The sequence below is a fragment of the Primulina tabacum genome, chromosome 10 (assembly GCF_025594145.1).
Source record: "Primulina tabacum isolate GXHZ01 chromosome 10, ASM2559414v2, whole genome shotgun sequence".
NCBI lineage: Eukaryota > Viridiplantae > Streptophyta > Magnoliopsida > Lamiales > Gesneriaceae > Primulina > Primulina tabacum.
In genome coordinates this window covers 139821-161333 of record NC_134559.1, presented here as the reverse complement: position 1 = coordinate 161333, position 21513 = coordinate 139821, and the positions used below count along the sequence as shown (strand labels likewise).

The 21513-nt window shown below is 43.1% G+C and overlaps 17 non-coding genes and 7 pseudogenes across 17 annotated transcripts; all 24 read right to left on the bottom strand.

Annotated features, from left to right (window-relative positions):
- Window positions 1-490: 490 nt before the first annotated feature.
- Window positions 491-609, bottom strand: LOC142517042 (5S ribosomal RNA). The gene has a single exon (XR_012812804.1). It is a non-coding gene; the product is annotated as a 5S ribosomal RNA (ribosomal RNA).
- Window positions 610-1289: 680 nt separating this feature from the next.
- Window positions 1290-1410, bottom strand: LOC142507470 (5S ribosomal RNA). The gene has a single exon (XR_012805728.1). It is a non-coding gene; the product is annotated as a 5S ribosomal RNA (ribosomal RNA).
- A 684-nt stretch (window positions 1411-2094) lies between these two features.
- On the bottom strand, window positions 2095-2213 carry LOC142513040 (5S ribosomal RNA). Its single transcript, XR_012809007.1, has one exon. It is a non-coding gene; the product is annotated as a 5S ribosomal RNA (ribosomal RNA).
- Window positions 2214-2884: 671 nt separating this feature from the next.
- Window positions 2885-3003, bottom strand: LOC142510622 (5S ribosomal RNA). Its single transcript, XR_012808664.1, has one exon. It is a non-coding gene; the product is annotated as a 5S ribosomal RNA (ribosomal RNA).
- Window positions 3004-3685: 682 nt separating this feature from the next.
- Window positions 3686-3804, bottom strand: LOC142507197 (5S ribosomal RNA). The gene has a single exon (XR_012805459.1). It is a non-coding gene; the product is annotated as a 5S ribosomal RNA (ribosomal RNA).
- A 684-nt stretch (window positions 3805-4488) lies between these two features.
- LOC142513545 (5S ribosomal RNA) lies at window positions 4489-4607 on the bottom strand. Its single transcript, XR_012809486.1, has one exon. It is a non-coding gene; the product is annotated as a 5S ribosomal RNA (ribosomal RNA).
- A 673-nt stretch (window positions 4608-5280) lies between these two features.
- LOC142507926 (5S ribosomal RNA) lies at window positions 5281-5399 on the bottom strand. The gene has a single exon (XR_012806163.1). It is a non-coding gene; the product is annotated as a 5S ribosomal RNA (ribosomal RNA).
- Window positions 5400-6086: 687 nt separating this feature from the next.
- On the bottom strand, window positions 6087-6206 carry LOC142510711 (5S ribosomal RNA; annotated as a pseudogene).
- A 682-nt stretch (window positions 6207-6888) lies between these two features.
- Window positions 6889-7007, bottom strand: LOC142511404 (5S ribosomal RNA; annotated as a pseudogene).
- Window positions 7008-7691: 684 nt separating this feature from the next.
- On the bottom strand, window positions 7692-7810 carry LOC142514314 (5S ribosomal RNA). Its single transcript, XR_012810213.1, has one exon. It is a non-coding gene; the product is annotated as a 5S ribosomal RNA (ribosomal RNA).
- A 682-nt stretch (window positions 7811-8492) lies between these two features.
- On the bottom strand, window positions 8493-8611 carry LOC142509208 (5S ribosomal RNA). The gene has a single exon (XR_012807393.1). It is a non-coding gene; the product is annotated as a 5S ribosomal RNA (ribosomal RNA).
- A 683-nt stretch (window positions 8612-9294) lies between these two features.
- Window positions 9295-9413, bottom strand: LOC142511372 (5S ribosomal RNA; annotated as a pseudogene).
- Window positions 9414-10090: 677 nt separating this feature from the next.
- LOC142513449 (5S ribosomal RNA) lies at window positions 10091-10209 on the bottom strand. Its single transcript, XR_012809395.1, has one exon. It is a non-coding gene; the product is annotated as a 5S ribosomal RNA (ribosomal RNA).
- A 682-nt stretch (window positions 10210-10891) lies between these two features.
- On the bottom strand, window positions 10892-11010 carry LOC142508826 (5S ribosomal RNA). Its single transcript, XR_012807028.1, has one exon. It is a non-coding gene; the product is annotated as a 5S ribosomal RNA (ribosomal RNA).
- A 684-nt stretch (window positions 11011-11694) lies between these two features.
- On the bottom strand, window positions 11695-11813 carry LOC142515940 (5S ribosomal RNA). Its single transcript, XR_012811760.1, has one exon. It is a non-coding gene; the product is annotated as a 5S ribosomal RNA (ribosomal RNA).
- A 684-nt stretch (window positions 11814-12497) lies between these two features.
- Window positions 12498-12616, bottom strand: LOC142507214 (5S ribosomal RNA). The gene has a single exon (XR_012805476.1). It is a non-coding gene; the product is annotated as a 5S ribosomal RNA (ribosomal RNA).
- Window positions 12617-13040: 424 nt separating this feature from the next.
- Window positions 13041-13132, bottom strand: LOC142512897 (5S ribosomal RNA; annotated as a pseudogene).
- Window positions 13133-16858: 3726 nt separating this feature from the next.
- LOC142511821 (5S ribosomal RNA) lies at window positions 16859-16976 on the bottom strand (annotated as a pseudogene).
- Window positions 16977-17655: 679 nt separating this feature from the next.
- Window positions 17656-17773, bottom strand: LOC142509489 (5S ribosomal RNA). Its single transcript, XR_012807660.1, has one exon. It is a non-coding gene; the product is annotated as a 5S ribosomal RNA (ribosomal RNA).
- Window positions 17774-18453: 680 nt separating this feature from the next.
- Window positions 18454-18572, bottom strand: LOC142507603 (5S ribosomal RNA). Its single transcript, XR_012805856.1, has one exon. It is a non-coding gene; the product is annotated as a 5S ribosomal RNA (ribosomal RNA).
- A 682-nt stretch (window positions 18573-19254) lies between these two features.
- Window positions 19255-19374, bottom strand: LOC142508293 (5S ribosomal RNA). Its single transcript, XR_012806514.1, has one exon. It is a non-coding gene; the product is annotated as a 5S ribosomal RNA (ribosomal RNA).
- Window positions 19375-20058: 684 nt separating this feature from the next.
- LOC142507305 (5S ribosomal RNA) lies at window positions 20059-20177 on the bottom strand. The gene has a single exon (XR_012805565.1). It is a non-coding gene; the product is annotated as a 5S ribosomal RNA (ribosomal RNA).
- Window positions 20178-20601: 424 nt separating this feature from the next.
- Window positions 20602-20720, bottom strand: LOC142512295 (5S ribosomal RNA; annotated as a pseudogene).
- Window positions 20721-21403: 683 nt separating this feature from the next.
- LOC142512889 (5S ribosomal RNA) lies at window positions 21404-21495 on the bottom strand (annotated as a pseudogene).
- Between the last annotated feature and the right edge of the window lie 18 nt (window positions 21496-21513).

The following is a 21513-nucleotide window of genomic DNA, read 5'->3' as shown; positions in this document are numbered from 1 at the left end:
AAAGTCTAAATAATTGTTTTTAATGTGTTAACCGTCTCCGGAGTAATATGCGTCATACCCTTCCGCACAGAACCGGCTCACGACAAAAAAAATCGATAAATGTTCCTAGAAAATATAAAAAAAAATAAGAAGAAGGAAATAACGAATGTAAAGCTATTATTATGCCTGGGATACGATAAAATGGAACCAGAATCGAATTTCGAACTTCCTAAGCTGATTTCTCGAGGAAACGAAAGCTTAACAGAAGCGTTAAATCGCAAATTAGAGGGTCTTAGAAGGAATTCGGCTAAAATCTCGTCAGCTCATTGCGTAGTAATGAGTCTCGTCCGTTTGCCCATTTACAATCAAATTAGCCTACAAATTTGTCCAAATCCGGCAGTGCCCGAGCTACTTTCATTTCACATGTCTTATCCGGTCCCGATCGAGATTGAGATTATTTGTGCCGAAAATCGTCTGTCAACAAGTAATCAAAAATAGAAAAACACGAAAAGGGGTGCAACACGAGGACTTCCCATGGGGTCACCCATCCTAGTACTGCTCTCGCCTATGCACGCTTCACTTCGGAGTTCTGATGGGATCCGATGCATTATTGCTGGTATGATCGCACCCAACAAGAGTGGGATGTTTATTCTTATATCCCTCGAGTGCGTGTGGAGCGGCGGCGATGGACAACACGCGGCATTGCTCTTGCCCAATCATAACCATGAAGTTAAGCGTTCTGGCGCGATGGCAGAGGTAAGATGGGTGACCTCCCTGGGAAGACCTCGTGTCGCGACCGGTTACGTAAATTATGGTTAAAAAAGTCGAAATAATTGTTTTTAATGAGTTAACCGTCTCCGGAGTAATCTGCGTCATACCCTTTCGCACAGAACCGGCTCACGACAACAAAAATCGATAAATGTTCCCAGAAAATATAAAAAAATAAGAAGAAGGAAATAACGAATGTAAAGCTATTATTATGCCTGGGATACGATAAAATGGAACCGGAATCGAATTTCGAACTTCCTAAGCGGATTTCTCGAGGAAACGAAAGCTTAACAGAAGCGTTAAATCGCAAATTAGAGGGTCTTAGAGAAGGAATTCGGCTAAAATCTCGTCACCTCATTGCGTAGTAATGAGTCTCGTCCGTTTGCCTGTTTACAATCAAATTAGCCTACAAATTTGTCCAAATCCGGCAGTGCCCGAGCTACTTTCATTTCACATGTCTTATCTGGTCCCGATCGAGATTCAGATGATTTGAGCCGAAAATCGTCTGTCAACAAGTAATCAAAAATAGAAAAACACGAAAAGGGGTGCAACACGAGGACTTCCCAGGGGGTCACCCCCATCCTAGTACTGCTCTCGCCCAAGCACGCTTAACTTTGAAGTTTTGATGGGATCCGGTGCATTAGTGCTGGTATGATCGCACCCGACATTGCGTGGGATGTTTATTCTTATATCCCTCGAGTACGTGTGGAGTGGGCGGCGATGGACAACACACGGCACTGCTCCCGCCCAATCATAACCATGAAGTTAAGCGTTCTGGCGCGATAGCAGAGCCAGGATGGGTGACCTCCCTGGGAAGACCTCGTGTCGCGACCGGTTACGTAAATTATGGTTAAAAAAGTTGAAATAATTGTTTTTAATGATTTAACCGTCTCCGGAGTAATCTGCGTCATACCCTTCCGCACAGAACCGGCTCACGACAACAAAAATCGATAAATGTTCTTAGAAAATAGAAAAAAAAATAAGAAGAAGGAAATAACGAATGTAAAGCTATTATTATGCCTAGGATACGATAAAATGGAACCAGAATCGAATTTCGAACTTCCTAAGCGGATTTCTCGAGGAAACGAAAGCTTAACAGAAGCGTTAAATCCCAAATTAGAGGGTCTTAGAGAAGGAATTCGGCTAAAATCTCGTCAGCTCATTGCGTAGTAATGAGTCTCGTCCGTTTGCCCGTTTACAATCAAATTAGCCTACAATTTTGTCCAAATCCGGCAGTGCCCGAGCTACTTTCGTTTCACATGTTTTATCTGGTCCCGATCGAGATTCAGATGATTTGAGCCGAAAATCGTCTATCAACAAGTAATAAAAAATAGAAAAACACGAAAAGGGGTGCAACACGAGGACTTCCCAGGAGGTCACCTATCCTAGTACTGCTCTCGCCCAAGCACGCTTAACTTCGGAGTTCTGATGTGATCCGGTGCATTAGTGCTGGTATGATCGCACCCGACATTGAGTGGGATGTTTATTCTTATATCCCTCGAGTACGTGTGGAGCTGACGGCGATGGACAACACGCGGCACTGCTCTCGCCCAATCATAACCACGAAGTTAAGCGTTCTGGCGCGATGGCAGAGGTAGGATGGGTGACCTCCCTGGGAAGACCTCGTGTCGCGACCGTTTACGTAAATTATGGATAAAACAGTCGAAATAATTGTTTTTAATGAGTTAACCGTCTCCGGAATAATATGCGTCATACCCTTTCGCACAGAACCGGCTCACGACAACAAAAATCGATAAATGTTCCTAGAAAATAGAAAAAAAAATAAGAAGAAGAAAATAACGAATGTAAAGCTATTATTATACCTGGGATACGATAAAATGGAAACAAAATCGAATTTCGAACTTCCTAAGCGGATTTCTAGAGGAAACGAAAGCTTAACAGAAGCGTTAAATTGCAAATTAGAGGGTCTTAGAGAAGGAATTCGGCTAAAATCTCGTCAGCTCATTGCGTAGTAATGAGTCTCGTCCGTTTGCCTGTTTGCCTACAATTTTGTCCAAATCCGGTAGTGCCCGAGCTACTTTCATTTCACATTCTTATCTGGTCCCGATCGAGATTCAGATGATTTGAGCCGAAAATCGTCTGTCAACAAGTAATCAAAAATAGAAAAACACGAAAAGGGGTGCAACACGAGGACTTCACAGGGGGTCACCCATCCTAGTACTGCTCTCGCCCAAGCACGCTTAACTTCGGAGTTCTGATGGGATCCGGTGCATTAGTGCTGGTATGATCGCATCCAACATTGAGTGGGATGTTTATTCTTATATCCCTCGAGTACATGTGGAGCGGGCGACGATGGACAACACGCGGCACTGCTCTCGCCCAATCATAACCGTGAAGTTAAGCGTTCTGGCGCAATGGCAGAGCTAGGATGGGTGACCTCCCTGGGAAGACTTCGTGTCGCGACCGGTTACGTAAATTATGGTTAAAAAAGTCGAAATAATTGTTTTTAATGAGTTAACCGTCTCCGGAGTAATCTGCGTCATACCATTCCGCACAGAACCGGCTCACGACAACAAAAATCGATAAATGTTCCCAGAAAAAAGAAAAAAAAATAAGAAGAAGGAAATAACAAATATAAAGCTATTATTATGCCTGGGATACGATAAAATGGAACCAGAATCGAATTTCGAACTTCCTAAGCGGATTTCTCGAGGAAACAAAAGCTTAACAGAAGCGTTAAATCGCAAACTAGAGGGTCTTAGAAAAGGAATTCGGCTAAAATCTCGTCAGCTCATTGCGTAGAATGAGTCTCGTCCGTTTGCCCGTTTACAATCAAATTAGCCTACAATTTTGTCCAAATCCGGCAGTGCCCGAGCTACTTTCATTTCACATGTCTTATCCGGTCCCGATCTAGATTGAGATGATTTGAGCCGAAAATCGTCTGTCAACAAGTAATCAAAAATAGAAAAACACGAAAAAAGTGCAACACGAGGACTTCCCAGTGGGTCATCCATCCTAGTACTGCTCTCGGCCAAGCACGCTTAACTTCGGAGTTCTGATGGGATCCAGTGCATTAGTTCTGGTATGATCGCACCCGACATTGAGTGGGATGTTTATTCTTATATCCCTCGAGTACGTGTGGAGCTGACGGCGATGGATAACACGCGGCACTGCTCTCGCCCAATCATAACCACGAAGTTAAGCGTTCTGGCGCGATGGCAGAGGTAGGATGGGTGACCTCCCTGGGAAGACCTCGTGTCGCGACCGTTTACGTAAATTATGGATAAAACAGTCGAAATAATTGTTTTTAATGAGTTAACCGTCTCCGGAGTAATCTGCGTCATACCTTTCCGCACAGAACCGGCTCACGACAACAAAAATCGATAAATGTTCCCAGAAAATAGAAAAAAAAATAAGAAGAAGAAAATAATGAATGTAAAGCTATTATTATGCCTAGGATACGATAAAATGGAACTGGAATCGAATTTCGAACTTCCTAAGCGGATTTCTCGAGGAAACGAAAGCTTAACAGAAGCGATAAATCGCAAATTAGTGGGTCTTAGAGAAGGAATTCGGCTAAAATCTCGTCTGCTCATTGCATTGTAATGAGTCTCTTCCGTTTGCCCGTTTACAATCAAATTAGCCTACAATTTTGTCAAAATCCGGCAGTGCCCGAGCTACTTTCATTTCACATGTCTTATCTGGTCCTGATCGAGATTCGAATGATTTGAGCCGAAAATCGTTTGTCAACAAGTAATCAAAAATAGAAAAACACTAAAAAAGGTGCAACACGGGGACCTCCCAGGGGGTCACCCATCCTAGTACTGCTCTCGCCCAAGCACGCTTAACTTCGGAGTTCTGATGGGATCCGGTGAATTAGTGCTGGTATGATCGCACATGACATTGAGTGGGATGTTTATTCTTATATCCCTCGAGTACGTGTGGAGCGGGCGCTAATGGACAACACGCGGCACTGCTCTCGCCCAATCATAACCATGAAGTTAAGCGTTCTGGCGCGATGGCAGAGGTAGGATGGGTGGGGAAGACCTCGTGTCGCGACCGTTTACGTAAATTATGGATAAAACAAACGAAATAATTGTTTTTAATGAGTTAGCCGTCTCCGGAGTAATCTGCGTCATATCCTTCCGCACAGAACCGGCTCACGACAACAAAAATCGATAAATGTTCCCAGAAAATAGAAAAAATAAGAAGAGGGAAATAACGAATGTAATGCTATTATTATGCCTAGGATACGATAAAATGAAACCGGAATCGAATTTCGAACTTCCTAAGCGGATTTCTCGAGGAAACGAAAGTTTAACAGAAGCGGTAAATCGCAAATTAGAGGGTCTTAGAGAAGGAATTCGGCTAAAATCTCGTCAGCTCATTGCTTAGTAATGAGTCTCGTCCGTTTGCCCGTTTACAATCAAATTAGCCTACAATTTTGTCCAAATCCGGCAGTGCCCGGGCTACTTTCATTTCACATGTCTTATCTGGTCCCGATCGAGATTCAGATGATTTGAGCCGAAAATCGTCTGTCAACAAGTAATCAAAAATATAAAAACACGATAAGGGGTGCAACACGAGGACTTCCCATGGGGTCATCTATCCTAGTACTGCTCTCGCCCAAGCACGTTTAACTTCGGAGTTCTGATGGGATCCAGTGCATTAATTCTGGTATGATCGCAGCCGACATTGAGTGGGATGTTTATTCTTATATCTCTCGAGTACGTGTGGAGCGGGCGGCGATGGACAACACGCGGAACTGCTCTCGCCCAAACATAATTATGAAGTTAAGCGTTCTCGCGCGATGACAGAGCTAGGATGGATGACCACCATGGGAAGACCTCGTGTCGCGACCAGTTTACGTAAATTATGGATAAAAAAGTCGAAATAAATGTTTTTAATGAATTAACCGTCTCCGGAGTAATCTGCGTCATACCCTTCCGCACAGAACCGGCTCACGACAACAAAAATCGATAAATGTCCCCAGAAAATAGAAAAAAAAATATCAGAAGAAGGAAATAACGAATGTAAAGCTATTATTATGCCTGAGATACGATAAAATGGAACCGGAATCGAATTTTGAACTTCCTAAGCAGATTTATCGAGGAAACGAAAGCTTAACAGAAGCGGTAAATCGCAAATTAGAGGGTCTTAGAGAAGAAATTCGGCTAAAATCTCGTCAACTCATTGCATAGCAATGAGTCTCGTCCGTTTGCCCGTTTACAATCAAATTAGCCTACAATTTTGTCTAAATCCGGCAGTGCCCGAGCTACTTTCATTTCACATGTCTTATCTGGTCCCGATCGAGATTCAGATGATTTGAGCCGAAAATCGTCTGTCAACAAGTAATCGAAAATAGAAAAACACGAAAAGGGGTGCAATACGAGGACTTCCCAGGGGGTCACCCATCCTAGTACTGCTCTCGCCCTAACACGTTTAACTTCTGAGTTTTGATGATATTCCGGTGCATTAGTGCTGTTATGATCGCACCCGACATTGAGTGGGATATTTGTTCTTATATCCCTCGAGTACGTGTGGAGCGGGCGGCGATGGACAACACGCGGCACTGCTCTCGCCCAATCAGAACCATGAAGTTAAGCGTTCTGGCGCGATGGCAGAGCTAGGATGGATGACCTCCCTGGGAAGTCCTCGTGTCGCGACCGTTTACGTAAATTATTGCTAAAACAGGCGAAATAATTGTTTTTAATGAGTTAACCGTCTCCGGAGTAATCTGCGTCATGCCCTTCCACACAGAACCGGCTCACGACAACAAAAATCGATAAATGTTCCCCGAAAATAGAAAAAAATAAGAAGAAGGAAATAACGAATGTAAAGCTATTATTATGCCTGGGATACGATAAAATGGAACCGGAATCGAATTTTGAACTTCCTAAGCAGATTTATCGAGGAAACGAAAGCTTAACAGAAGCGGTAAATCGCAAATTAGAGGGTCTTAGAGAAGAAATTCGGCTAAAATCTCGTCAACTCATTGCATAGCAATGAGTCTCGTCCGTTTGCCCGTTTACAATCAAATTAGCCTACAATTTTGTCCAAATCCGGCAGTGCCCGAGCTACTTTCATTTCACATGTCTTATCTGTTCCCGATCGAGATTCAGATGATTTGAGCCGAAAATCGTCTGTCAACAAGTAATCAAAAATAGAAAAACACGAAAAGGGGTGCAACACGAGGACTTCCCAGGGGGTCACCCATCCTAGTACTGCTCTTGCCCAAGCACACATAACATCGGAGTTCTGATGGGATCCGATGCATTATTGCTAGTACGATCGCACCGAACAAGAGTGGGATGTTTATTCTTATATCCCTCGAGTACGTGTGGAGCGGGCGGCGATGGACAACACGCGGCACTGCTCTCGCCCAATCATAACCATGAAGTTAAGCGTTCTGGTGCGATGGCAGAGGTAGGAAAGGGTAACCTCTCTGGAAAGACCTCGTGTCGCGACGGTTTACGTAAATTTTGACTAATACAGTCGAAATAATTGTTTTTAATGAGTTAACCGTCTCCGGAGTAATCTGCTTCATACCATTCAGCACAGAACAGGCTCACGACAACAAAAATCAATAAATGTTCCTAGAAAATAGAAAAAAAAATAAGAAGAAGGAAATAGCGAATGTAAAGCTATTATTATGCCTGGGATACGATAAAATGGAACCGGAATCGAATTTCGGACTTCCTAAGCGGATTTCTCGAGGAAACGGAAGCTTAACAGAAGCGGAAAATCGTAAATTAGAGGGTCTTAGAGAAGGAATTTAGCTAAAACATCGCCAGCTCATTGCGAAGTAATGAGTCTCGTCCGTTTGCCCGTTTACAATCAAATTAGCCTATAATTTTGTCCAAATCCGGCAGTGCCCGAGCTACGTTGATTTCACATGTCTTATCTGGTCCCGATCGAGATTCAGATGATTTGAGCTGAAAATCGTCTGTCAACAAGTAATCAAAAATAGAAAAACACGAAAATGGGTGCAACACGAGGACTTCTCAAGGGGTCACCCATCCTAGTACTGCTCTTGCCCAAGCACGCTTAACTTCGGAGTTCTGATGGGATCTGGTGCATTAGTGCAGGTATGATCGCACCCGACATTGAGTGGGTTGTTTATTCTTATATTCCTCGAATACGTGTGGAACGGGCGGCGAGGGACAACACGCGGCACTGCTCTCGCCCAATCAGAACCATGAAGTTAAGCGTTCTGGCGCGATGGCAGAGCTAGGATGGGTGACCTCCCTGGAAAGTCCTCGTGTCGCGACTGTTTACGTAAATTATGGCTAAAACAGTCGAAATAATTGTTTTTAATGAGTTAACTTTCTCCGGAGTAATCTGCGTCATACCCTTCCGCACAAAACCGGCTCACTACAACAAAAATCGATAAATGTTCCAAGGAAATAGAAAAAAAATAAGAAGAAGAAAATAGCGAATGTAATGCTATTATTATGCTTGAGATACGATAAAATGGAACCGAAATCGAATTTCGAACATCCTAAGCGGATTTCTCGAGTAACGGAACCTTAACAGAAGCGTTAAATCGCAAATTAGAGGGTCTCAGAGAAGGAATTTAGCTAAAATCTTGCCAGCACTTTGCGGAGTAATAAGTCTCGTCCGTTTGCCCGTTTACAATCAAATTAGTCTCCAATTTTGTCCAAATCCAGCAGTACCCGAGCTACGCTTATTTCACATGTCTTATCTGATCCCCATCGAGATTCAGATGATTTGAGTCGAAAATCGTCTGTCAACAAGTAATCAAAAATAGAAAAACACAAAAAGTGGTGCAACACGAGGACTTCCCAGGGGGTTACCCATCCTAGTACTGCTCTCGCCCAAGCAAGCTTAACTTCGGAGTTCTGATGGGATCCGATGCATTAGTGCTGTTTTGATCGCACACGATATTGATTAAGATGTTTATTCTTATATCCCTCGAGTACGTGTGGAGCGGGCAGTGATGGACAAAACGCGGCACTGCTCTCGCCCAATCAGAACCATGAAGTTAAGCGTTCTGGCGCGATGGCAGAGCTAGGATGGGTGACCTCCCTGGTAAGTCCTCGTGTCGCGACCGTTTACGTAAATTATGGCTAAAACAGTCGAAATAATTGTTTTTAATGAGTTAACCGTCTCTGGGGTAATCTGCGTCATACCCTTCCGCACAGAACCGGCTCACAACAACAAAAATCGATAAATGTTCCCAAAAAATAGAAAAAAATTAAGAAGAAGAAAATAGCGAATCTAAAGCTATTATTATGCCAGGGATATGATAAAAAGAAACTGAAATCGAATTTCAAACTTCCTAAGTGGATTTTTTCAAGGAAACGGAAGCTTAACAGAAGCGGTAAATCGCAAATTAGAGGGTCTTAGAGAAGGAATTTAGCAAAAATATTGCCAGCTCATTGCGAAGTAATGAGTCTCGTCCGTTTGCCCGTTTACAATCAAATTAGCCTACAATTTTGTCCAAATCCGGCAGTGTCCGAGCTACGTTGATTTCACATGTCTTATTTGGTCCGATCGAGATTCAGATGATTTGAGCCGAAAATCGTCTGTCAACAAATAATCAAAAATAGAAAAACACGAAGAGAGGTGCAGCACGAGGACTTCCCAGGGAGTCGCCCCTTCTAGTACTGGTCTCGCCTAAGCACGATTAACTTCGGAGTTCTGATGGGATCCGGTGCATTAGTGCTGGTATGATCGCTGCCGACATTGAGTGGGATGTTTATTCTTATATCCCCTCAAGTACGTGTGGAGCAGGCGGCGATGGACAACACGCGGCACTGCTCTCGCCCAATCAGAACCATGAAGTTAAGCGTTCTGGCGCGATGGCAGAGCTAGGATGGGTGACCTCCCTGGAAAGTCCTCGTGTGACGACCGTTTACGTAAATTATGGATAAAACAGTCGAAATAATTGTTTTTAATGAGTTAACCGTCTCCGGATTAATCTGCGTCACACCCTTCCGCACAGAACCGGCTCATGACAACAAAAATCGCTAAATATTCCCAAAAAATAGAAAAAAAATGGGAAGAAGAAAATATCGAATGTAAAGCTATTATTATGCCTCAGATACGATAAAATGGAACCAGAATCGAATTTCAATCTTCCTAAGTGGATTTTTCGAGGAAACAGAAGCGGTAAATCGCAAATTACAGTGTCTTAGAGAAGGAATTCGTATAAAATCTCGCCGCCTCATTGCGCAGTAATGAGTCTCGTTCGTTTGCCCGTTTACAATCAAATTAGCCTACAATTTTGTCCAAATCTTGCAGTGCCCGAGCTACGTTGATTTCACATGTCTTATGTGGTCCCGATCGAGATTTAGATGATTTGAGCCGAAAATCATCTGTGAACAAGTAATCAATCAAAAATTTAAAAACACGAAAATGGGTGCAACACGAGAACTTCCCAGGGGGTCACCTAACCTAGTACTGCTCTCGCCCAAGCACGCTTAACTTCGGAGTTCTGATGGGATCCGGTGCATTAGTGCTGGTATGATCACACCCGACATTGAGTGGGATGTTTATTCTAATATCCCTTGAGTACGTGTGGTGCGGGCGACGATGGACAACACGCGGCACTGTTCTCGCCCAATTAGAACCATGAAGTTAAGCGTTCTGGTGCGATGGCAGAGCTTGGATGGGTGACCTCCCTGGGAAGTCCTTGTGTCGCGACCGTTTACGTAAATTATGGCTAAAACAATAGAAATAATTGTTTATAATGAGTTAACGTCTCCGAAGTAATTAGCGTCATACCCTTCCGCACAGAACCGGCTCAAGACAACAAAAATCGCTAAATGTTCCCAGAAAATAGAAAAAAAAATAAGAAGAAGAAAATAGCGAAATAAAGCTATTATTATACCTGGGATACGATAAAATGAAACCGGAATCGAATTTCGGACTTTCTAAGCGGATTTCTCGAGGAAACGGAAGTTTAACAGAAGCGGAAAATCGCAAATTAGAGGGTCTTATAGAAGAAATTTGGCTAAAATCTCGCCAGCTCATTGCGGAGTAATGAGTATCGTTCGTTTGCCCGTTTACAATCAAATTAGTCTACAATTTTGTCCAAATCCGGTAGTGCCCAAGCTACGTTGATTTCACATGTCTTATCTGGTCCCGATCGTGATTCAGATGATTTGAGCCGAAAATCGTCTGTGAACATGTAATCAAAAATAGAAAAACACGAAAAGGGGTGCAACACGAGGACTTCACAGGGGGTCACCCATCCTAGTATTGCACTCGCCCAAGCATGCTTAACTTTGGTGTTCTGATGGGATCCGGTGCATTAGTGCTGGTATGATCGCTCCCGACGTTAAGTGGGATGTTTATCCTTATATCCCCCGAGTACGTGTGGCGCGGGCGGCGATGGACAATACGCGGCACTGCTCTCGCCCAATCAGAACCATGAAGTTAAGCGTTCTGGCGCGATGGCAGAGCTAGGATGGGTGACCTCCCTGGAAAGTCCTCGTGTCACGACCGTTTACGTAAATTATAGATAAAACAGTCGAAATAATTGTTTTTAATGAGTTAACCGTCTCCGGAGTAATATGTGTCATACCCTTCCGCACAGAACTTGCTCAAGACAACAAAAATCGGTAAATTTTCCCAGAAAATAGAAAAAAAAATTAGAAGAAGAAAATAGCAAATGTAAAGCTATTATTATGCCTGGGATACGATAAAATAGAACCGGAATCGAATTTCGGACTTCCTAAGCGGATTTCCCGAGGAAACGGAAGCTTAACAAAAGCGGAAAATCGTAAATAAGAGGGTCTTAAAGAAAGAATTCGGCTAAAATCTCGCCAGCTCATTGCAGAGTAATGAGTCTCGTTCGTTTTCCCGTTTACAATCAAATTAGGCTTCAATTTTGTCCAAATCCGGCAGTGCCCGAGCTACGTTGATTTCACTTGTCTTATCTGGTCCCGATCGTGATTCAGATGATTTGAGCCGAAAATCGTCTGTCAACATGTAATCAAAAATAAAAAAACACGAAAAGGGGTGCAACACGAGGACTTCACAGGGGGTCACCCATCCTAGTATTGCACTCGCCCAAGCATGCTTAACTTCGGAGTTCTGATGGGATCCGGTGCATTAGTGCTGGTATGATCGCTCCCGACGTTAAGTGGGATGTTTATCGTTATATCCCTCGAGTACGTGTGGAGCGGGCGGCGATGGACAACACGCGGCACTGCTCTCGCCCAATCATAACCATGAAGTTAAGCGTTCTGGCGCGATGGCAGAGCTAGGATGGGTGACCTCCCTGGAAAGTCCTCGTGTGACGACCGTTTACGTAAATTATGGATAAAACAGTCGAAATAATTGTTTTTAATGAGTTAACCGTCTCCGGAGTAATATGTGTCATACCCTTCCGCACAGAACTTGCTCAAGACAACAAAAATCGGTAAATTTTCCCAGAAAATAGAAAAAAAAATTAGAAGAAGAAAATAGCGAACGTAAAGCTATTATTATGCCTGTGATACGATAAAATGGAACTGGAATCGAATTTCGGACTTCCTAAGCGGATTTCCCGAGGAAACGAAAGCTTAACAGAAGCGGAAAATCACAAATAAGAGGGTCTTAGAGAAAGAATTCGGCTAAAATCTCGCCAGCTCATTGCAGAGTAATGAGTCTCGTTCGTTTTCCCGTTTACAATCAAATTAGGCTTCAATTTTGTCCAAATCCGGCAGTGCCCGAGCTACGTTGATTTCACATGTCTTATCTGGTCTAGATCGTGATTCAGATGATTTGAGCCGGAAATCATCTGTCAACAAGTAATCAAAAATAGAAAAACACGAAAACAAGTGCAACACGAGGACTTCCAAGGGGGTCACCCATCCTAGTAATGCTCTCGCCCAAGCACGCTTAACTTCGGAGTTCCGATGGGATTCGGTGCATTAGTGCTGGTATGATCGCACCCGACATTGAGAGGGATGTTTATTCTTATATCCCTCGAGTACGTGTGGAGCGGGCGGCGATGGACAACACGCGGCACTGCTCTCGCCCAATCAGAACCATGAAGTTAAGCGTTCTGGCGAATCGGAATCGAATTTCGGACTTCCTAAGCGGATTTCTCGAGGAAACGGAAGCTTAACAGAAGCGGAAAATCGCAAATTATAGGGTCTTAGAGAAGGAATTCGGCTAAAATCTCGCCAGCTCATTGCGGAGAAATGAGCAACGTTCGTTTGCCCGTTTACAATCAAATTAGGCTACAATTTTGTCCAAATCCGGCATTGCCCGGGCTACGTTTATTTCACATATCTTATCTGGTCCGATCAAGATTCAGAAGATTTGAGCCAAAAATCGTCTATTACAAGTTAATCAAAAATAGAAAAACACGAAAAGAGGTGTAACACTAGTACTGCACTCGCCCAAGCACGCTTAACTTCGGAGTTCTGATGGGATCCGGTGCATTAGTGCTGGTATGATCGCTCATGACATTAAGTGGGATGTTTCTTCTTGTATCTCTCGAGTACGTGTGGCGCGGACGACGATGGACAACACGCAGCACTGCTCTCGCCCAATCATAACCATGAAGTTAAGCGTTCTGGCGCGATGGCACAACTAGGATGGGTGACCTCCCTGGAAAGTCCTCGTGTCACGACCGTTTACGTAAATTATGGATAAAACAGTCGAAATAATTGTTTTTAATGAGTTAACCATCTCCGGAGTAATATGCGTCATACCCTTCCGCACAGAACTTGCTCAAGACAACAAAAATCGGTAAATGTTCCCAGAAAATAGAAAAAAAAAATTAGAAGAAGAAAATAGCGAATGTAAAGCTATTATTATGCCTGTGATACGATAAAATGGAATCGGAATCGAATTTCGGACTTCCTATGTGAAGGCCCTCGAACTACTTGCTTGAAAATTTGCGGAAAATTAAAAATTTTTTTTTTAAAAGAACTTAAATGGCCTCATTCATAAAATCACTGGTGAATCAAGTTCAATATTTCAAAATATTGCAGCGGAAGAAAATCAAAGTTTTGCCAACAACAACGATTTAAAAAAATATCCAACGACTGATAAAAATTGTTTGCGAAGAAAATAACAACTGCTGCTCTGAGGTCCTCGGGTGCCACTACTGCCGACCCAAGCTGGCTCACTGGTCCCCGCCCTCGGCCCTGGCCTCATCAGTACCTACAACAATCAAGTCTAGTGAGTCTAAAGACTCAGCATGCATAAATCGCAGGTAACGAGTAAAAATCTGAATTTAAAATATGCATGAGATAAAATATCCTGTCCTGAGGCATACTGAAAATAATCTGTACTGAGCAATTATAATACGTGCATAACTGAACTGGAAGTCACTCTAAAAATATTTGCTCCTTGGAGCCTGTACTGAAATATCTGGTAAAATTTTCTGTTGAGATTATGTTTTACGCCTGTGGCCACTGCACTAAGCTGAACTGATCGGTAACTGGCTACCGGGGAGGCTGAAACTGAACTGAGCTGGCCGGTCACTGGCGACCGGGTGGTACCATACTGAACTGATCGGTCACTGGCGACCGTATAAAATAACACTCCCACATAGTGAATGAACCACAAGCCATATCGCATAAATCTCAAAATAATCATTTTCTATTTAATGCACGTAAAATAATTAACTGGCATAATGAAAATGTCCCGTAATTTTACCAACTGGATTGGATTGGATCGTTCCCAGGCTCGCTGCAACCTAACTGTGCCATGAAAAATATGCAATAGCTTAAACATGACCAACTATGCAATTTACGTTCAAAAGATGCGACTATGACGCCTAATGACTTCGCATTTAATCATGACTCCGAGCCAACCCAAACCGACACTGAACCGACGTATAGTCATGATTAAAATACGCTGAAAAATCATAAAATAATGCTCCTAAAATGATAGGGTCGAACTCTAGGTGAAATGGAGGCCAAAACACGAAACGCTCTTTCGAGAGTCAATTTGGCACATTGCACCGTAAATTCTCGTACGACCTCAAAAATGATCCAAATGACAAACGGTCGAAAACATGACCTTCCCAACTCAATGAGGCACTGTCCAGTCCAAGGCCATGGGCTAAAAGCCAACCAAGAACTCAAACGACGCTTCTGAACAGCAGCATACTTGCTGTCAAAAATACAGCAGCTGCGCACTACAAGACTTGCATTGGTTTCGAGACTATCGGCCATTAGGGGCGTGAACCACCGACCATAGACTCTTACCAACATCCCAAGGAATGATTTGAACCATGGCTAAGGGCCCTAGGCCAGCCACAATCCGCATCACACCAAATCTTAACCGAAGGGTCCAACCGAGAGCAACGTGCATGCGTGTGTAGTGTTTATGCTATGATCGATGTCTTGCGTCGTTCCAGTGGCCATTTGATTGACCATGGCACGATCTAGACATCTAGGAGCATGATATGAACCGTGGCTAAGGGCCATAGGCCAACCAAGATCCACACCAAGCCACAAAAGAAACGAACCATATGCTGAAAAATGGAAGGGCCGAATGGGGAAAGGGGCTGTTCTGACGTTTTGATTAAAAACCGATGAACCATGGACCAAGCCACCAAAAGGGCAACTTAGTCACGTCTTAGACATGCTAGGGAAGTGATCCAACCATGGCTATAGGCCCTTGGGGCAGCCAAGATCAGATCCAACCCCTTGACACAAAACTGAAATTTTCGAACCACATTTTTCTGCACCTAAGGGACTTGCTGTCATTCTGAATTTCCAGCAAGCATGGGGCTGGTTTGAATGGACCAACATGGTCCTAGTGCATCCTACTACATGTATACAAGCCGCCTTGGGAGCCTGGAATCGAACCAATCACCTGAAACTCACAAACCAAAAGAAACCGTGAAGCTTGCCAAGGAATTCGAAAATTCTGCATGTGTGGTTTCCAAATGTTTTGACATGGATCTCGATTTTTACTTGAATAAACATGATCATGTACTGAAAAATAAATGATAATATGACTTGATTGAGGTTTGAAAGAAATCTAGACATGCCTGGTTTCGTTTTGAAAGAAAACGAACGAAACGACGACGACGCGGCACGGAGGAGGTGGAGCGCTTCTCTTGTTTACCTTTCTTGCTCTCGATTTTTCTTCCCTTGCTTCCTACTGAATTCCCACGGTTTTCCTCTCTCAAAAACACTCTGAATTTCATGACTAAGGGAGGGGGAATGATGGTTAGGAGGGTGAGGGAAGTGGGTGCAAGATATAAGGAAAGAATCAAGACCAAGTCTTCTCATTTTTGAATTTTGAATTATGGTTTGATATCAAATGAGTTGGTGGATGCTTCTAGGAGGTAGTGGCCGAAATTTTGCTTATTTTTTAGTCTAGGATATGTCCATTAATTAATTAAATTGTGCTCCCAAAAATCCTAGAATTATCCTACTAATTACATGCAAAGAATTGGTCAAAGTTGATGAGTTGGAAAATGAATCTTCTAGCACTAAGGGTGGCCGAAAAATGCATGATAAAATAAAGGGAAATGTTGATTATCTAGTCAACTAATAATCCTTGAAAGTCTTACTAATCCTTTAAATAATTTTAGTGAGCTAACCCCTTAATTAAATAACTTAAATGAGTTCATTTCTTATTCACCTCAAATAATTAAATTAAATCCTCAAACCTCCCTTTCTAACTTAAATGAACTTGGTTGCTAGCTAAATTAACTTCTGGAAATATTTCTCGAATCTTAAATTCTATCTCAAAACTCCAACTCCGGTCCGGCCTCACTGAAATAACTGAAATGCTAAAGATCAAACTACTGAACTGAAATAATAAAATAATTAACTTCAAACAAATGCATTTAAAATAATCATGCAATGAAGTCAATTAAATTTAAAAATCTAGAATTATGCATGGCTTATACGTCTACTGATTTACGGGTTCTACATCCTAAGCGGATTTCTTGAGGAAACGGAAGCTTAACAGAAGCGGAAAATCGCAAATAAGAGGGTCTTAGAGATGGAATTAGGCCAAAATCTCGCCAGCTCATTGCAGAGTAATAAGTCTCGTTCGTTTTCCCGTTTACAATCAAATTAGGCTTCAATTTTGTCCAAATCCGGCAGTGCCCGAGCTACGTTGATTTCACATGTCTTATCTGGTCACGATCGTGATTCAGATGATTTGAGCCGAAAATCATCAGTCAACAAGTAATCAAAAATAGAAAAACACGAAAAGGGTGCAACACAGGACTTCAAAGGGGGTCGCCCATCCTAGTACTGCTCTCGCCCAAGCATGCTTAACTTCGGAGTTCTGATGGGATTCGATGCACTAGTGCTGGTATGATCATACCCGACATTGAGTGGGATGTTTATTCTTATATCCATCGAGTACGTGTGGAGCGGGCGGCGATGGACAACACGCGGCACTGTTCTCGCCCAATCAGAACCATGAAGTTAAGCGTTCTGGTGCAATGCCAGAGCTTGGATAGGTGACCTGCCAGAGAAGTCCTCGTGTCGCGACCGTTTACGTAAATTATGGATGAAACTGTCGAAATAATTTTTTTAATGAGTTAACCGTCTCCGGAGTAATATGCGTCTCCCTTCCGCACAGAACGTGCTCAAGACAACAAAAATCGCTAAATGTTCTCAGAAAATAGAAAAAAAATTAGAAGAAGAAAATAGCGAATGTAAAGCTATTATTATGCCTGTGATACGATAAAATGGAATCGGAATCGAATTTCGGACTTCCTAAGCGGATTTCTTGAGGAAACGGAAGCTTAACATAAGCGAAAAATCGCAAATAAGAGGGTCTTAGAGATGGAATTAGGCCAAAATCTCGCCAGCTCATTGCAGAGTAATAAGTCTCGTTCGTTTTCCCGTTTACAATCAAATTAGGCTTCAATTTTGTCCAAATCCGGCAGTGCCCGAGCTACGTTGATTTCACATGTCTTATCTGGTCACGATCGTTATTCAGATGATTTGAGCCGAAAATCATCAGTCAACAAGTAATCAAAAATAGAAAAACACGAAAAGGGTGCAACACAGGACTTCCAAGGGGGTCGCCCATCCTAGTACTGCTCTCGCCCAAGCACGCTTAACTTCGGAGTTCTGATGGGATTCGATGCATTAGTGCTGGTATGATCATACCCGACATTGAGTGGGATGTTTATTCTTATATCCATCGAGTACGTGTGGAGCGGGCGGCGATGGACAACACGCGGCACTGTTCTCGCCCAATCAGAACCATGAAGTTAAGCGTTCTGGTGCAATGCCAGAGCTTGGATAGGTGACCTCCCAGAGAAGTCCTCGTGTCGCGACCGTTTACGTAAATTATGGATGAAACTGTCGAAATAATTTTTTTAATGAGTTAACCGTCTCCGGAGTAATATGCGTCACACTTCCGCACAGAACGTGCTCAAGACAACAAAAATCGCTAAATGTTCTCAGAAAATAGAAAAAAAATTAGAAGAAGAAAATAGCGAATGTAAAGCTATTATTATGCCTGTGATACGATAAAATGGAACCGGAATCGAATTTCGGACTTCCTAAGCGGATTTCTCGAGGAAACAGAAGCTTAACAGAAGCGGAAAATCGCAAATTAGAGGGTCTTAGAGAAAGAATTCGGCTAAAATCATTGCAGTTTACTGCGGAGTAATGAGTCTCGTTCGTTTGCCCGTTTACAATCAAATTAGCCCACAATTTTGTCCAAATCCGGCAGTGCCCGAGCTTCGTTGATTTCACATGTCTTATCTGGTCCCAATCGAGATTCAGATGATTTCAGCCGAAAATCGTCTATCAACAAATAATCAAAAATAGAAAAACACGAAAAGAGGTGGAACACGAGGACTTCACAGGGGGTCGCCCATCCTAGTACTGGTCTCGCCCAAGCACGCATAACTTCGGAGTTCTGATGGGATCCGGTGCATTAGTGCCGGTATGATCCCTCTCGACATTGAGTGGGATGTTTATTCTTATATCCCTCGAGTACGTGTAGAGCGGGCGGCGATGGACAACACGCGGCACTGCTCTCGCCCAATCAGAACCATGAAGTTAAACGTTCTGGCGCGATGGCAGAGCTAGGATGGGTGACCTCCCTGGGAAGTCCTTGTGTCGCGACCGTTTACGTAAATTATGGCTAAAACAGTAGAAATAATTGTTTATAATGAGTTAACGTCTCCGAAGTAATTAGCGTCATACCCTTCCGCACTAGACCGGCTCAAGACAACAAAAATCGCTAAATGTTCCCAGAAAATAGAAAAAAAAATAAGAAGAAGAAAATAGCGAAATAAAGCTATTATTATACCTGGGATACGATAAAATGAAACCGGAATCGAATTTCGGACTTTCTAAGCGGATTTCTTGAGGAAACGGAAGTTTAAAAGAAGCGGAAAATCGCAAATTAGAGGGTCTTATTGAAGAAATTTGGCTAAAATCTCGCCAGCTCATTGCGGAGTAATGAGTATCGTTCGTTTGCCCGTTTACAATCAAATTAGTCTACAATTTTGTCAAAATCCGGCAGTGCCCGAGCTACGTTGATTTCACATGTCTTATCTGGTCCCGATCGTGATTCAGATGATTTGAGCCGAAAATCGTCTGTCAACATGTAATCAAAAATAGAAAAACACGAAAAGGGGTGCAACACGAGGACTTCATAGGGGGTCACCCATCCTAGTATTGCACTCGCCCAAGCATGCTTAACTTCGGAGTTCTGATGGGGATCCGGTGCATTAGTGCTGGTATGATCGCTCCCGACGTTAAGTGGGATGTTTATCCTTATATCCCTCGAGTACGTGTGGCGCGGGCGGCGATGGACGACACGCGGCACTGCTCTCGCCCAATCAGAACCATGAAGTTAAGCGTTCTGGCGCGATGGAAGAGCTAGGATGGGTGACCTCCCTGGAAAGTCCTCGTGTCACGACCGTTTACGTAAATTATGGATAAAACAGTCGAAATAATTGTTTTTAATGAGTTAACCGTCTCCGGAGTAATATGTGTTATACCCTTCCGCACAGAACTTGCTCAAGACAACAAAAATCGGTAAATTTTCCCAGAAAATAGAAAAAAAAATTAGAAGAAAAAAATAGCGAATGTAAAGCTATTATTATGCTTGTGATACGATAAAATGGAACCGGAATCGAATTTTGGACTTCCTAAGCGGATTTCTCGAGGAAACGGAAGCTTAACAGAAGCGGATAATCGCAAATAAGAGGGTCTTAGAGAAAGAATTCGGCTAAAATCTCGCCAGCTCATTGCAGAGTAATGAGTCTCGTTCATTTTCCCGTTTACAATCAAATTAGACTTCAATTTTGTCCAAATCTGGAAGTGCCCAAGCTACGTAGATTTTACATGTCTGATCTGGTCTAGATCGTGATTCAGATGATTTGAGCCAAAAATCATCTGTCAACAAGTAATCAAAAATAGAAAAACACGAAAACGGGTCCAACACGAGGACTTCCAAGGGGTTCACCCATCCTAGTACTGCTCTCGCCCAAGCACGCTTAACTTCGGAGTTCCGATGGGATCCGGTGCATTAGTGCTGGTATGATCGCACCCGACATTGAGTGGGATGTTTATTCTTATATCCCTCGAGTACGTGTGGAGCGGGCGGCAATGGACAACACGCGGCACTGCTCTCGCCCAATCAGAACCATGAAGTTAAGCGTTCTGGCGAATCGGAATCGAATTTCGGACTTCCTAAGCGGTTTTCTCGAGGAAACGGAAGCTTAACAGAAGCGGAAAATCGCAAATTAGAGGGTCTTAGAGTAGGAATTCGGCTAAAATCTCGCCAGCTCATTGCGGAGTAATGAGTAACGTTCGTTTGCCCATTTACAATCAAATTAAGCTACAATTTTGTCCAAATACGGCAGTGCCCGGGCTACGTTGATTTCACATATCTTTTCTGGTCTGATCGAGATTCAGAAGATTTTAGCCAAAAATCGCATGTTACAAATTAATCAAAAATAGAAAAACACGAAAAAAGGTGTAACACGATGACTTCCCAGGGGGTCACCCATCCTAGTATTGCACTCACCCAAGCATGCTTAACTTTTGAGTTCTGATGGGATCCGGTGCAGTAGTGCTGGTATGATCGCTCCCGACGTTAAGTGGGATGTTTATCCTTATATCCCTCGAGTACGTGTGGCGCGGGCGGCGATGGACAAGACGCGGCACTGCTCTCGCCCAATCAGAACCATGAAGTTAAGCGTTCTGGCGCGATGGCAGAGCTAGGATGGGTGACCTCCCTGGAAAGTCCTCGTGTCGCGACCATTTACGTAAATTATAGCTAAAACTGTCGAAATAATTGTTTTTAATGAGTTAACCATCTCCGGAGTAATCTGCATCATAACCTTCCGCACAGAACTGGCTCACGACAGCAAAAATCGCTAAATGTTCCCAGAAAATAGAAAAAAAAATAAGAAGAAGAAAGTAGCGAATATAAAGCTATTATTATGCCTGGGATACGATAAAATGGAACCGGAATCGAATTTCGGACTTCCTAAGCGGATTTCTCGAGAAAACGGAAGCTTAACAGAAGCGGAAAATCGCAAATTATAGGGTCTTAGAAAAGGAATTCGGCTAAAATCTCGCCAGCTCATTGCGAAGAAATGAGTAACGTTCGTTTGCCCGTTTACAATCAAATTAGGCTACAATTTTGTCCAAATCCGGCATTGCCCGAGCTACGTTGATTTCACATATCTTATCTGGTCCGATCGAGATTCAGAAGATTTGAGCCAAAAATCGTCTATTACAAGTTAATCAAAAATAGAAAAACACAAAAAGAGGTGTAACACTAGTACTGCACTCGCCCAAGCACGCTTAACTTCGGAGTTCTGATGGGATCCGGTGCATTAGTGCTGGTATGATCGCTCCCGACATTAAGTGGGATGTT